General features: G+C 37.6%; 1 protein-coding gene across 2 annotated transcripts in view; it reads left to right on the top strand.

Moving 5' to 3' along the window:
- Window positions 1-16,355, top strand: part of DMD (dystrophin) — a 1,150,282-nt gene that overhangs the window by 760,031 nt on the left and 373,896 nt on the right. The gene's annotated exons all lie outside the window — the stretch shown is intronic.

The following is a 16,355-nucleotide window of genomic DNA, read 5'->3' on the forward strand; positions in this document are numbered from 1 at the left end:
CCTGCACGTTTTTCCTTGGCTGAGTTTGTTTAGCTTCATCTTTCTGTCGCTGCTTTGTTTGCCAAACTAGAGAGAGCTCCAATAGTGCATTAATAGACAGTAATCAAGTTTTCTCCTAAACTCTGTTTGTTAACCGTCAGTACTGTTATTCTAATTCAGACAAGAAAGCAAATATAGAGTATCTAATTAGTATTAGTTCAAAAAGCAATTATTGTTGTGGTCAAAGCAATTATTTTTGTGGTCCTGATAATAATGTGGTTATCTTTAATCACAAGCTTATTTGGGCTAAGTCAGCTAATCAGAGTCTAAGTAGGTGGCAAATGTTGCTATAATGGAAGGTATAGTCACTTCTGCATTGTCTCCTTAATGGAATATTTAAGGACATACATGAGCACTTTGAAATGTATTTATTCTGATCCAGCCATCCAAATTTAATATACTTAAACCTTTTAGGGATACGTTATTCTGAACATGTGGATATAGGCCTATACTTTACACTTTGAAACAGCTTTGCCTATGGCATCAACAATCTGTGGAGCTCCAGAATTATGGCTAAAGGAAGTTGTGCAAGTACTGACCTTTATTTCCTCCTACTGACTGTTCTGCTGAGATTTGTTTACTTCACCTGCAAGAAAAAGAATAAGGGGAATCCTGGAAGGGGAGGGTAACGAGTGATGCTTCACTAGTTGTTTGGCAGCTTAAGAAAATAACTTTAGAAAGTCTAACCAACTTTTTCTCTTGATTTCTCTCAATTTTCTTTTCCTCTAAATATTTATTTCCTCATAGTCCTGTTTAATCCCAATTCTGTGTATCATAGGACCCCAAGTCATCAAGAATTTTGATTAGATATTCCCAGACCTTTTGCTTACAGGAAGAACCCCAGAAGGCTTCAAAGAACTGTTAGATTCAGAAGTCAGGTTTCAGTCTAACAGAACTAGAATAATAGGACTTTCTTATACATATAAAAATCAAAATGACTGGATAAGACAGACCAGAAGTAAAAGCTTTCCTATCACAACCTACCGCAACTGTGATCAAGATAAAATTAACATTCTGCAATCTGTTACAGTCAGATTGCACTTTTTAAATGTAGTCCACATAACATTTGTGGAGTGCTAAGGATTTAGAAAAATACTTTAGGTGGGAGTTAAAGGTTTTTTTACAGTCAAAAAAAGAACCACTTATATCCAATATGTACATGTATGCATACACACATAGTAAGGAAGTTTTATTGTGTTGTGAGATAGTCAATAAGAAATCATTAGCTAAAATAATTTTTAGAAACCCAAGTATGCAAAGAATGGAAAGTACATTGTCTAGTAAGGTAGAGATAAGAAAAGCTTACAAATAGGCTAGTGCTAATATGTTTTTAGTTGCTGCTATTTTTTAGCTGTTACTACGGATTATAAGCATTCTGTCTTCTGAAAAATTGAAGATTATAGATTTCTGCAGTCCTGCTTGATTAGCATAATAAAACATGGTGATTCTTTTTTCTTTGCTCTCCAGAAGTGCAGTCCAGAGAAATCCACCTTAGTTAATCAAGAAAAGAAGTAGCTAGTGCTTTCGATAGCTTTGATTATTAATAGCAATCTTCAATTAATGACATTTTCAAGTGAATGTTCATCCATAGAAAACAGTCTAAGTTTCTGAGACAGTGGAATTTTATTTAGTGAATCCCTACTTCAAAGACAAAATTTTGAAAGAGGAGAAATGCTGCAGAATGAATTGAACAGTAACTTTTTAGTGGATAAAACAATCCTTGGAAAATATTCAAATCTTGCCAACAGCTTATGTCCTTTAATTCCAAGTTTTGACTAGTGGTAGTCCAGAAAACAAAGAATGTGAGAAAAACTAGAGTCAACTTTCTGAAGTTAATAAGTATTGTGGTACTTATTTTTTTTTTTAAATTATGTAGCATTGCTAAGATTAAGTGAAGTTAATATGCCATTTTTACAGAACTTAAATGAGTAAAAAATCATAATTTTACAAAGAAACAGTGCTATCTATGGCATAGAATCAAAGATCATTTTAGTTATGGGTTTTCTAGTAGTCTTTAGAGAAAATTAGTACCACCAGGTTAGGTTTACATTGTTTATGCTTCATGTATGATGAGCTACTCTGTATTCATAACAGACTCCAAGTAAACAAGTAATTAGCACTGCATATAATAAATATCAGTCTACTGAAATACTTTTCAAAGATTATTTTTAACTCAGTAGCCTTTTTCATAATTGAAAATACCACTAACTCATTGTAGATTATAATCTACAAAAATGTGTCAGTTTTAACACAGCCTGAGTTGTGCCAAACTGGTATCAGAAAGATGTAGAAAAGAAAAAGCAAAAATCAAATTTATGTGGGTTTGTAGATTTTTTTTTTTATTGCCTATATATTTCATCACAAGAATTTTTCTCCTTTAATCCTTGTTTCTTTTTCTTATGCATAAATTCTGCATAAGCAGTCTCTTTCCTAAGCGTTCACTTGCTGGTAGTCCTTGAAATGGAAAAAAAATGTGGAGAATAACAAAATCTAACCAGTATTGGTAGGACCATTTTGAATTTACTGTCAAAAGCAGTAGCGTAGTATGTTGTGACTGCTGGGCTCTGCTTGTTTAACTACCATTAAGGTATCTGTAGTTATGTAATTGGAGTGTGGTTTTGCAATATGTGACCACAAAGTGAAATCTCTAGCTGTGGTGTGCCACATCATTAGCACCAGTACATACAGCTTTGATCAATGGTTCAGAAAACCATATAGATGTACAAGCAAATTGCATAAAGGAAAAATAGTCTGGAAATGCTGCTTATGAATGGAACCTAAAAATGAAAACATATTTACAGCCTAGTAACCTGAAAATACAAATTAGCACTTGTTAAGAAAATTGTAAGTAAATGCATGTGTGTAACTTCTGCATTTAAACCCAACAAAGTGTCCTGGTTTCAGCTGAGATAGAGTTAATTTTCTTTATAGTGGCTGGTATGGGGCTGTGTTTTGGATTTGTGCTGAAAACAGTGTTGATAATACAGAGATGTTTTAGTTGTTGCTGCACTGGTCAAGCACTTTTCAGCTTCCCATGCTCTGCCAGGTGCAGGAGAAGCTGGGAGGGGACACAGCCAGGATAGTTGATCCAAACTGACCACGGGGCTATTCCATACCACATGATGTCATGCTCGGTATAGAAAGCTGAGGGAAGAAGAAGGAAGGGGGGACGTTCGGAGTGATGGTGTTTGTCTTCCCAAGTAACCATTACGCGTGATGGAGCCCTGCTTTCCTGGAGGTGGCTGAACACCTGCCTGCCCATGGGAAGTAGTGAATGAATTCCTTGCTTTGCTTTGCTTGTGTGCGCGGCTTTTGCTTTACCTATTAAACTGTCTTTATCTCAACCCTCGAGTTTTCTTACTTTTGCTCTTCCAATTCTCTCCCCCATCCCACCAGGGGGGAGTGAGCGAGCGGCTGCGTGGTGCTTAGTTCCCGGCTGGGGCTAAACCACGACACAAAGTAATCTTGGAAATAATTTAATAAGGTGCATGTTAGCTCTGATTCCCGTACAGTAACTTTAGTGTAACAAAAAGCGCTTTATTGAGAGACTACTAGAAGTTACCAGCTCATACTGCACAAAAATAATTAGGAAAACACTGTGTATCCCAGCTTTCTTTTCTCAGTCTCCTATGAAAACTGCTTGAATACTGGATTTTTAAAAAAATTCCCAGGCTATCTCCTCCCAAGTGAATTGTAGGTTGAAAATATTTCTCCTGAGTTTCATTATGTGAACTGAATTTAAGTAAATTTTTAAAAGGAAATGCTAAAATGCGTAACTTGCAGTATTTTGAAAAACAAACTCAAAAACCCCGAAGTATTTTAACCTTTTATTTAAATATTTTCCAAAGAGCAAATATAGATCAATTCAAAATAGAGTTATCTGTTCATCCAAGGAATTAATATGGAGTTAGAACCAGCATTTGTATAAGTAGAACTCAATGTTGGGCAGAAGGCTGACATTTCATTTTCAATCATTGTCTTTTTGAATTTGCCTGATTTTCCAGTCAATGCATATATATATTATTCTGAAATTTATTATCTTTTCTGCATAATCCTATGAAAACAAAGTCTCCTTACCAGAGGTGAGGAGCTAAAGACAGTAGAGAGCTTCAGGACAAATGCCTTTGGCCTGCTCTGGATCTCTGGAAAGTTACAGATTCACTGGCTATGTGTGCAAGACCTTGATTGCAGTTGGCGAGATGGACAGTGAGTGTCTGGTAAAAATCTTTTTTGATGGTACCTCTGTGTCTGAATTTCACCCCTGGAACTTTTCAACAGGGAGATGTGTTCTGCACTGTGGCTAACACTATCTGTTAGGCATACAGGTCTTGTGATTGTAATTCCATGGCTAAGGTTTTGTTAAATTCTGCATTTTAAGTGCTGTTTCACCTTCTGAGTTATCTGTCATATTCTCAAAATCTGCACTTAGTTTTTGATTGTAGAAGCAATCTTCTTAAATTAGTCAATGAATCCATTAACTAGTTTGGGTCAAAGTATATGTAAAACAGCATCTTTTCTCCTCTGACTTTTTTTTAAAAACAATGACAGCAAATGTAAAAGGTGCATAGAAAAATAGTTATTAGTAAATGAAAATACAGTTGTTCACCCAACCTCCTTCCATATTCCTCTGTATTTTTCTGGTTGAACATGCTGCACAATGTAATAAATGGATACATCGAGCTTACAGTGCTTAGTTTTTTTCTTTTGCATTTCTGGATTTTATTTTAATAATATGCTTATTACCACTGTATAAATTTATGTGGGGTTTATTTGCATTTAATACCTTACTTCGACAAATTCTTTACCATTGCAATGATTTACTCTTTGGGATCAAATGGCCTGGGATGCTGAGTTTGATTCCAGTTCCCCTGCTGTTAAAGGAGGAACTAGAGATGCTCTATTCCAACCTTAACAGACAACCCTATCCTACGTGCTCTATAAATGTCTGCTTATGGTTCTCCTTCCTTTTCAGGAGAGCTCAGGATGTGCAGGATGGAAGGAAGGATATGGGGAGAGGGCACAGGGGAGAGAAGGAAGGTGGTAGTGCCTGCTCCTCCACCTCCTACCTCCTAAAAGCCTTAGCAGTCAGCATACCTCCTCTGGCCATAGGAGGAGGTTAAAGCTGCACTTCCTGGGAATTCCTCCAGGTCTTTGTCTCGCACTGCCATCTCCCCTGGAAGACAGTTTTCCACGGGGATTGTGACAGATGTAGGTGACTGTAGATGATGAGGACACAGAGGGGATGAACAGAAATGCAAGTCCCTGTGTTTTAAGGAATGGATGGAGAAATGATGCTCCAGATAGGGAATGAGTTGACAAAATGCAGAAATTCCTGTTTCCGCTTCTAGCTTACTGAAATCCTGCTGACCCTTCCAAATCTTCTTCTCCAGACGATGTTAAAAACTTTATGCTTTCCAGCCACCTTGCCTCCAAATCCTCTGCAATCTCACTAGTCCTTTCTCTCTGCTTACTCAGTTTCCCAATCTTTTCCCTTTACTTGCTCATTACCTTCTGGGTTATTACTCACCCCTCCTGTACTCCTCTATACTTGAGTCCTCTTTTCCAAGGTTTATACAACTTTGAACTGTCTTTGGGTGTAGTATTTATACCTGTTTACTGTCCATGGTGGTCACTTGCCATATACATAAACCAGCATATTGTGTTCATTATTGGCAGATAGAAATAGGCCATGCTTAAAAAAAATTAAATAACTCTCTGTTCTTAAAAAATAACTTGTATTTGGATTTTGTCCTTGATAAGGTTTGAATTACAATAGGAAAGCTGTCAACTCTTGTCAATCACTTCATTATATACTTGACAACCTCCAGTTAGAACATAAGAGAAGAACATGGCTGAGGAGTAGCAAACCTAATTGTAGCCAAATAAAAGAAAATTCACCCACAAGAGAGACTGAAAGCACTGACTGGACACTGCTGTATTTTTCCTTCCATCAGCCTTCATTTGTCAGTTTCTGCTTGAAAAGCTAGGCCAGATAAGTCAGATTTTAACTCTTCATTGATTCTTTTACCTTTTCATTTTGCTAACATCCTTTTAAATGAGTAGTTTTTATATGCAATAAGAGGTGGTATAGTTCGTCCATGTGAGCACATAAGGAATATGTACCACAGAGATTTATCTCACTGTATTCTGACATCTGTGTCTGATTTGGCAAAAGGTTGAACTGTGAAAACTTCTGATGATGAAATATTGTTTGATTATTTAAACTACTCCTATTTTCAATGCATTATTAAGATCTGCAGTAAATGTCAATTTAATCAACTCATAGAATCTAGAGCTTGATATTCTGTGCATAAATCAATTATCCCTCTTTCCAGAAATCTTTTAATGCAACTTTGAGGAGCAACCTGCTCAATGTTTTCTTTGTGAGCTTTAAGCATTTAGATTTTAAACAGTCTCCAAGCCTCTTCTAAAAAAATCTATTCTAAGTGCAAGAATATTAAACAGTATTAGCTGCAAATGGATTGTGAAAATGTGGCAAAACTTTCCCAATGAGTAATCCTGGTAAACTGTTTAATCTGTAACAGACTTTGCAGCCTTAAGGGTGGATTGCAAAACATATCTGTGTCCCAGTGTCTCAGGAGAGAAAAGATTTTTTGAAAGGTGATCAAGTATTTGATGTGTGGTAGTATTTTTCTAGGAAATAATGGATGACTAGTAAATCAAGATGTGATTTTGTTCTTGAAAGCATAAGCTTTTTAGAAGTGTGGGTGAGTTGCTTGGAAGCTAGTGAGGTTGTACCTCAGCTTTGTGTTTGGGCTTCCTCCTTGTACTATTAATAACAGGTCAGGTACTGTTCAGAGTCCCAGAGAAAAGTGTGGTTAATATAAAGAAGAAATATAAAGAAGAAAATAAATATGGGAGGAAACTTACAGAAATGACAGAGCAGTTTACCAAGGCTTTAGTGAAGTCAATACCAGTACCAATATCAAACTAATAGTTTGCTTCAGTGTAGTTAGGTTTTCAGAGATAGGGTATTTCCTCTCCTATTCAGAAAATACAGTTTTCTAACTTTCTCATCGTTTGTGTTTTTTCATATGCTCTTTTCTTAACAGAAAACCTTCTTTCTCTTCAAAACACAATTCTTGAAAGCTCTTGGACAATCTTCTTCTTGATAATAGCATGATATTTATTAAACAGTAACTCCCCTTGTGTAAGATTATATATTTTGCTCTACTGATCACATACAATTTAAAGTACTGGAATCTGAAGAAGGGCCCATACAAATGACCACTTATATATGCACAAGGTCCTATTAGCTTTGGCTTAATTTGTTTTTAATTGATTGCTGTGTAGTAAATATTAGAGGCAGGAAATTTATATCTTCTCAGTTTTTTGTACATTGGTAACTATATGAATTTTTGGTACCTGATGGATATTTGAACAAGTTTGATTTGATTGATATGAATTTGATTGATAGTTGAGTAAAAATTTATTTATTTTTGATTTATTTTTTGAGTAAAAATAAAATCATAGGCCTGAAAGAATCTTACTTCCTTCTCACACTAAAGTTAGTGATAATGTGGAAAACACTCAATCCTGTTTCAGATTTTGTGCTAAATTTTCAAGTTGGGCATAGTGCTGTAAAGCTTAACTCATGTGAGATACTCTTGTAAAGAGAGTCAACCTGTTAGATATGACAAATTCTGCAGTGAGAGATGATTATTGCCAGGTGGGAGTGCTTTCTAAACCATTACAGTGGGTTAACCCACAGCTCAGCCTCACACAGCCGCTCACTCATTCCCCCCGCAGTGGGATGGGGGAGAGAATCAGAAGGGCAAAAGTAAGAAACTCGTGGGTTGAGATAAAGACAGCTTAACGGGTAAAGCAAACCTGCCTGCACAAGCAAAGCAAAATAAGGAATTCATTCACTCCTTCCCATTGGCAAGCAGGTGTTCAGGTGTCTCCAGGAAAGTAGGGCTCCATCACACGTAGGGGTTACTTGGCAAGAGAAGTGACTTAACTCCAAATGTCCTCCCTTCCTCCTTCTTCCCCACAGCTTTTATTGCTGAGCAGAGGGACCCATGGTCTGGGATATCCCTTTGGTCAGTTGGGGTCAGCTGTCCCGGCTGTGTCCCCTCCCAGCTTCTTGTGCACCCCGAGCCTACTCGCTGGTGGGATAGTGTGAGAAACAGAAAAGGCCTTGATGCTGTGTAAGGACTGCTCAGCAATAGCTAAAACATCCCTGTGTTGTCACCACTGTTTTCATCATAAACACAAAACATAGCCCCATATGGGCTGCTGTGAAGAAAATTAACTTCAGCCTAGCCATACCCAGTACATCCGTGCAAATCTGTGCTGTGGCTATTGTTTACCACTGGGCACTATTGAGTAGCATTTGCTTACTAGTTCTTTTCATTCCTTACTTTGTAATTAGACTTTTCTTCATTCAGAGTGAATTGAATGGGTGAGATTTTAAGATGAGAAACTTCTGATAACATACTTGCTCATGGAAATTAAAAAAAAAAAGTGCCACCACCCAGAGTGTGGATATAACTTAGCCATTCACAGTTGCAAACCAGGCAGTTGGAAATGAGTAAACTGCATATTTTCCAAACTATAAGAACGTAAATTCCATTTACTGAAATCTACCCCTGTTTCTGCTGGTGAAGTAACATACTGGAGCAGTCTTTAACATTTCTTCCAGTAATATATGCCACTGTAACTATTGGAAGACAAACTGCAGAAATATATCCTCATGAATATTCCTTTTAAATGATGTATTAAAGACTAATACCAGAAGATGGGCATATCTGAAAACATGTTACAATCAACAAACTGATATTAGAACAGTAATAGATTTTGATTTTGATTTTTTTTTTCTAATTTCCTTTTGTAGCCAGAAACTCCTTGGAAAATAATTCTTTATTTGCTAAACTTGAAAAGAGGAGGAAAATTTGCATATAAGCCCTGACCTAAGAGAGAGAAAAATAAGCAACCAGGAATTGGATGGTAAAATAAATAAATAAATGCCTCCTTCCCAAGTTAAATGACTTTTAATTCAGTTTATTGAATAGAACTGTCATTATTTGTGCAATAAGAGAGAAGAAATTCTGATTTATTTCTTTCCTGTTTACAAGAAGAAATAAACAATTTTTATGACTCAATACTTTTATAATTATCACCAAATTTCACTTGCCAGTCAAGATGCTTATTGTGGTAGTCCATATCTGCTACTGTGTCAATCTAAGTAACTTTTCTTCCTCTTAAGCTGCTATCCTTCAGCATCTAAAAGAGCACATAGCTAAGACAGAGTTTGTAAAATTATTGGGGTTTCCCTTATTTTCTCGCAAGAATTTCTCATTATGTTTTTGTGCCAAATTTCCTTCTTCTGTGTCAGTTCTCCTGGGTTTGTTATTATTTCTTTTATATTATGTACTAGAACTAAGACAGGATCTGCAGTCTAGGTGAAACAGGAGCAGCTGTTTCATCCTGTGTCCTGTCCAGACTCAAAATAAAATATTCTGAATCATATCCAGTCTCAAAGAATTCTTCTTACTGGGCCTTTTCGCAGTCCAACTGGATGATTAAGTGTGTTTATCGTTATATGACCACTATAGCCAGATTCTTTCCATATGCCATATCTGCAGGCCATGTCTTTACAGCTAATAATTTCATTTATCTTCAGTACCTCCAGGAAATTTCCTTTTCAGGACAGACAGCTGCAATGGATAGATACTGATTTCTCTGTGTGGGGAAAAAATTACTATATTTCATCTCCTCTAGATGTACAGAGGAAGCTCACAAATTTCTGACAGCCAACAGGAAAATGTGCTTTGGAAAAAACATCCTTTCACTCTGCAAAGTGGTGGGGATTGCTATTTCAGGCACTTTGTTTGCATGGCTTAAATTTTGAGACCTTCTTAGTTCCACTTCATTGCGGAGGATTTCCTTTTGCTTTTTCTTTTTTTTCCTTCCCTTTTCCAATACCAGGAATAAGAGATATTGCAGGGAGCGGAATGATGAAAAACACTACCAGGTCTGAATAGACACGGTGTCTGCATATTTTACAAACTGCACAAAGGCTGCACTCATAGGTTTAGAAAGTAGTTACGAACTCTAAAACTGAGTTGTTGCACTTTTAGAAGGAAGAGGTCCTTCATGTAGTGCTCTTTTCCGTGAAATAATTATTTCTCCTCTAAAGTATCTCGAAAATAGTTCACATAGGTCAAGAGCTATAGCTGTATCGATTTCCAGTCTCTCATTAAAATCAGATGACTGTTTTTTGCACACTTTACTTTAAAGAGCTGGAAGAATCTCACAGTAGTCTTTTCCCCATTAAGATAGCTTCTAACACTGCCTTGGGTTCATACTTTGGGTCTCACACATTTAAAAGAATAGTGATTTAAGGTAATTAGGGAAAGAATGGTTATTTTATTTACTCTTTAAAATGGCATTTTTAGAGGCAGGTGCATAAAACTGCTTGTCTGCTGGTTACAGAATATTTTTAGCGATAAAGCAGTTTTACACTAAGCTTCTACCTAGTCCACTAATGGAATGGTCTTTAAATTGAATTACTTGTTTTGGTTTTGTGTTTTTTTTCATAAAACCCTAAGACAGGAAGGTGAAGTTAAATTCTGTAACTTAGATGTTCACAGAGCATTTTCTTTCTATATAGATATAAGTAAAATATTCAGGAAGTTATCAAACCTTTTCATCTGTTATGTAGAAAAGAACAGAGGTACAAGCTTGTGCCTCCATGAATTTTATCAAGATTGATTAAAGTCTTTATTCAGGAAGTTTAAATACTGGCAACTGCATTTTTTCCCCGGTGGATTAGGTCCCACCTTAATATGGCCACGGAACTGTTAATAGTATGTCTTGGATGTATTCTAATAGTATTATATAAATATCTAAAGTGAATACTGAGAATGCCATTGACTGTACTGTCTGACCTACCATCAAGATCTGATGCTCACTGTGGTGTAGCTGAACTTTGATGTATTTTAATTAAGTCTCCTCTGACCATTCTTCTTTGTGGTAGTAGCTTGTTAGCCTGCTCCATGAATGGGAATGTGCAGAGCTGAGTCAAAAGAAAAAATGAGGTCACTTATTTAGAAGCAGAATTCTTGAAGATGGGAATATATTCACGTTTTCTATCCACTTCCCTTTCTTTACTTGTGAGGAAAAAATGAGGCACTCAGAACCTCACCATTTATTTATAGCTTTTTCCCTAAAATATCTGGGAATAGTAACCTGAAAGATAGGTGTGAATATTTCAATGAACCTTGCTGGAACTTCTCGTGTGCATGAATAAGAAAATCCACCTCGGAGAATTCTAGTTACAAGTTACACTCTCCTTCATCTAAAAGACAAGAAAAACAGAGTTAAAAGTAATTTTCTGTTATCAAGTCAAATATATATGGGGTTTTTTATCCCATTATTTCACAAAAGTCTTTTTGAAATTAAAAGCCTCCAAATTATTTTAGATTTTAGATTTAGTATGTTTGCCTGTTAAACATCACTGCCTTGTCTCGATCAGTAAAGTGAAGGGAAATTGCTTACTGCTTCTGTTTTCCTGTGAATAAATTCTTTTCTTTAATCTTCATTTAATGTACCATCTTGGTAAAAAGCAGTCATGACTTTTAAAACAACTCACTATATTAATTTCAAAGTTATATTTTTTTATTTGAAAGTTGTAATTAAGTTTCCATTTTTGCACTGCACTTCACCATGAGCTTCTCCTACTGTGCCCGCAGGAAATGTCCCATGGACATAATCTCACTGGGAAATCAATCCCAAAAGTTTTACCAGTGTTACCAGAAAAGGTTAATCAGTGTTTGTGATTCTTAAAGTAGAGAATTACACAGTCTGAAATGCTGCAGATACTTTTATAGAGAGTTGTCTGGGCCTCCAAGTATATGTGCAGCATATGTCAAACAGCCTGTCTGTGTCTGCTAGGATAGTTACCATCTCTTGAAATAACATATGCCAAGCCATCAAACTTTCTCTTCCACTGGCATACACACCAGAGGTTTAGTCAATATATTGGTTTCAGCTAGGGAATATGAATTTTCTAAGTTCTGAGCTATATCAACAGACTTTCATAGTCCAGATGGGGCTGTAGACAAGTCCCTGCCACTTTTTCAGCCTGTAAATTTGTTCAGCAGGTTGAACTGACATGTTGTTGGAAATGCAGAAGCCAATGTGTCTTATTCAGCAGTAGGTTTTCATCAGTTCAGATGCACCATTTTAACACCACTGAAAATTCATAGATGGTACGTCATGGAAAAAAGGTGGCCTCTGTTTGATTCTTGTTGTTTATACATGTTTGAGAAACAGCAGTTTCCAATGATGATGTATTTTAATTTGCCATATGTGTGAAAAGTTTAATTAGCATATTCATCACCCAGCCCAGAAGTAGCATTACAATTCCTTTCACAGGCATACTGCACATAAATTGTGCAATTCCAGTAGAGTCAGCTCTGTCTCCTGGAGACAGTGCTGCATCCTCCCACAGCAAGCAAAGCAAGCGTGGCAGAGGAGTCAATGATCTTGAATCAGGACTTTTTAAAAGTTATGGCTTTGGTATTCTCTAAAAACTGATGCACGTGAGCATGGACAACTCCTATTAGCTTTAACAGTAGCCTGGCCCGTGAGATCAAACGCAGACATCAGGCCCTGCTCTGGGAGTATGCTGTTCTGCTGGATCCTGCAATGGCTAGATAATAACTGCGGTCTCTGTTGCGAGCCAGCCATTGGAGGCCATGTTACAGTCATTACCTTTTTGTTCTCTTTGGGAACTGAATGATGGAGCACTATCCTGAAACTACTCTCTTGCCTGTTGACCCGTATTAGTAAGGTGTCACCTAGCAAATGGATTTCAAATTGCTGGAAACTTGTTCACTGGGCAGAATTCGTCAAGGGGCTATCCCATCAGGCAGAGAAATGGGCAAAGAGCTCCCTCAAAGTTACTGCAGCGATTTAATGTCAGGTGTGCACTTACTTAAAATCGTTTTGTGATGGTTTTAGATGATGTTGGAGTGAATGTGCGACAATCAAAAAGTAGTTGCCGCTCTAACAAATAAGATATCTAAATTTCAGCAGCGTCCAAATGAATGACAAGATATTGAGAACCTCTTTTTCCCCTGGACTCTTATCTCTATTCTTATTTCCACATAAATCTCAAATGAAGCATCATGCTATATTGGATAGACTTGCACAATGCATTTTGGTTTAGGTCAAGGCCATTGATTTTGAAAGATCAGACTACACAAGATTAGTTCATGTAACTCCAGAAAATTGTAGAGCAGAAGGAATTGGTGATTTACCAGCTAAATACATTATGTTTCTGTTACCTGGCTATGGAAAATTATACCTGCAGTCGATCCATAAAGAACAAATACCTTTTGAATCCATAAAGAATAATTTTTCAAGTGTTTATATAATATGTAGAAATGGGATATCTTAGTTTTTGTGTGTGTTGTGTATACTAGTATTAGCATAAAATAATGACAATGAAAAGGATTGTTAAATGTTTTCTTCTTTTCTGCAGAATGTGGAGTTGCATGGTACCATCAGTCATTCATTTTTCTTTTTTTCTTAATTTTAAAAGGGAAATTAGCCTATTTATATGTGTGTGTATGGTAAGTCATGATTCAAATTTCAATATAGAAGGTAGAGTTCAAATAAATACTGAGCCAGCAAATTTTGTTACAGCTACGGGACTCGAGTAGTAACTCCTGTTATGAATAGTCCTTTTAATTAGTCTGGAGTGCTTTCCTTAGGCAGGTTCTTCTGGGTTTCAATTTTCAATTCCTGGTGGTGGAACTTGACTGTTATTGTTAATGGCTGTTATTACAAACCTAGTCAGATCAAATACATGACAAAGCTTAAGAGAGCCTCCTGAAAGCCTCTGCTTTTCTTCAAGTCTAGAAAATGTTAAGGGGAAATGGTGAAGATGACCTGGGAGGGACCGGTGCGTGCTTGGGTTCGCTCCATCCATGTTACGCCTGCCAGGGCCCTGCAGAGCCAGCGGCTCCCTGTGGGCCCGGGCCATTGGAGGGCTCCCCTTGAGGGGCCTTCAGGGCAGGGCCTGGCAGCCTGGGCCCATCCCACTGCCCAGCCGGGAGCAGGGCAGCCGGGAGGCACCAGGGCAGCCTCAGCCCTGGGCATCGGGCACCTCCCTGGGGATGGGACGTGGGCCTGCGGCTGGGCCCAGCTCCGCGGCGCCCGTGGCCAGGTAGGGCAGGGCTGCGGGGAGCTGGAGACCAGCCCTGCTGCGGCGTTGCTGGGCAGGGGCTGATGGCCCCGTGGGGGCTGACGTGGGGTCCTGGGCTGTGGGCAGGGCGAGGGGAGCCCCAGGGGTCTGGGCAGGGACAGTCAGGGCTGGCGGTGCCCTCAGGGCCTGGGACTGTTAGCTGCCCGCTGAGAGCGCACCTTCCACGCCAGTTACAGCCTGAAAGAAACGAATTTGTGTGCTCCCAGACCAGTCCACGGTGGAAACCAAAGCCCAGTGAGTGACGAAGACTGAGAGATCCACTTCAAAGGCACGTCCACGCTGCTAGTTAAACCAGCAGTGTAGGTGCTCCCATAGTCATATTGATATTCTCGGACTCTGCAGGGAGTTGTAACATGTTTTTCCTGCTACAGATTTTTTAATGATACTTGGTGCTGTTATAAAATAACATAAATATTTGAGACATGTAGAATAACACAATACAAAATATTGGCAAAATACTGTAGACAGCTTAGCTTAAAAAAAAAAAACCAAAAAGCTAAACAAACATATTAAAATGCCCATTTTTCATCAAGATAGGCAGAAAATTACCTTCGTCGTTAACACTCCTTGATGAATATTTTTTCTTTATATGGTGAGTAGGGAAGTAGAAAGCTAACCTAGTATTGAAACAGAAAGAAAATAGGACTTTAATGAGGGTTTGATCAACAGGTTAAACTCCCACCCTCCCAACATCCCAATTTTGCTGTGCATTGCTTTTCAGTGCTCGTTCTCTATGAATCCTTACAGTTATATCTCATTAATATTGAAATGCATAATAAAAAGCAATTAAATGCAAACATGTTTCAAGTATCATTACAAGAAATCAGACAAGCTTTAATTAACTTCATTTGCTATTGATAAACAATATTTGAAAAGAAAAATGGGAGATGACAGTGAATTTAACAGTGCTTTTTATTTTTACTGATTGTCTGTGAAGTTTTGCAAGTAAAATTTCAGGCAGCAGTGTAGACATGTTTTCTATGTTGAACTGAAACAGAGGAGCAAAATGGCCCCTTTCTGAGGCTTAAAATGACATAGATCTCAACAAGTTTATTGCAGAGCAAAGAATAGCAGATTTCCACCAATGAAATGATGTGTCAGATCAGATAGCGACAAGCCTGGCGCACAATCTTGTCTGCTGTCACACTAATGATAACTGAGATTGTGGACAGAAAATCAAGTTGGAGAGTCACTGGATAGTCTGCAATATTGGATAGGACAAGGTAATCAAGCTATAAAATAGGTGGGAGAAGAGTGGAGAGAGAAAAACAAACCAACCAGTTAATTTTAATATCTCAGATAACTCTCAGTTTGTTTTTTTTTCTTATGTTATTTGAAAAATGAAAACAATATGAGTCTTGGAACTCCAAGTTTATCTTTTCATTTACACTCTTCAGTCGCTGTTTCTTGCTTTTAATTACCTACATGTAGTGCTTCACCCATTATTTATTTGGTCAGTACCTGATGAAATAAAGCTGCTGTATGTTGGGAAGGGTTTCCTGGAGTTGCCTTATGTTAGCACATGAATCACACCTTTCCAGATTAAAAAAGAAAACTGCTAGAGAATATGCTGTTGCTAATTCAGTAGGGTGTCATTGCTAATAGTAGGTGCCTCCCTGTACCTTTAGGAACTGTCACTGCTACTGTGCTTTTGTTTTTAATTCATTAGCAGAAATGTTTTACTAGATAAGTACTAGTTTACTACTAGTAATAGTATTTTTCTATTAACATTTTTAATCTTCCTAAATTCAGTATCATTGTTGCATCTCATGGTATGGTTTTAATGCCATGTACTATATGAACAAAATGTTAACCAGTGCACTTTTAATCTGCTGGCGATGTCAAACAGACAAAAGGAGAGAGCTGCTTAAATGAGATCTCATTCGTGTCTTTCCTACTATGAATTTGTGTTAGCTTTGTAATAATTTTATTGAAACCTTCAGGATGAAGGGACCTATCCTTGTTTATTTTGTTAGCATTACTCTTTTCCATCCCTCTTTGCCTTTTTTTTTTTCCCTGGTGAGCCTCTTTGTCCTTAGCTGCTACTATCCATAAGTTTTCCCAGAAACCTGTCCTT

Source organism: Ciconia boyciana, chromosome 1 (assembly GCF_034638445.1).
Source record: "Ciconia boyciana chromosome 1, ASM3463844v1, whole genome shotgun sequence".
In the NCBI taxonomy this organism is placed as follows: domain Eukaryota; kingdom Metazoa; phylum Chordata; class Aves; order Ciconiiformes; family Ciconiidae; genus Ciconia; species Ciconia boyciana.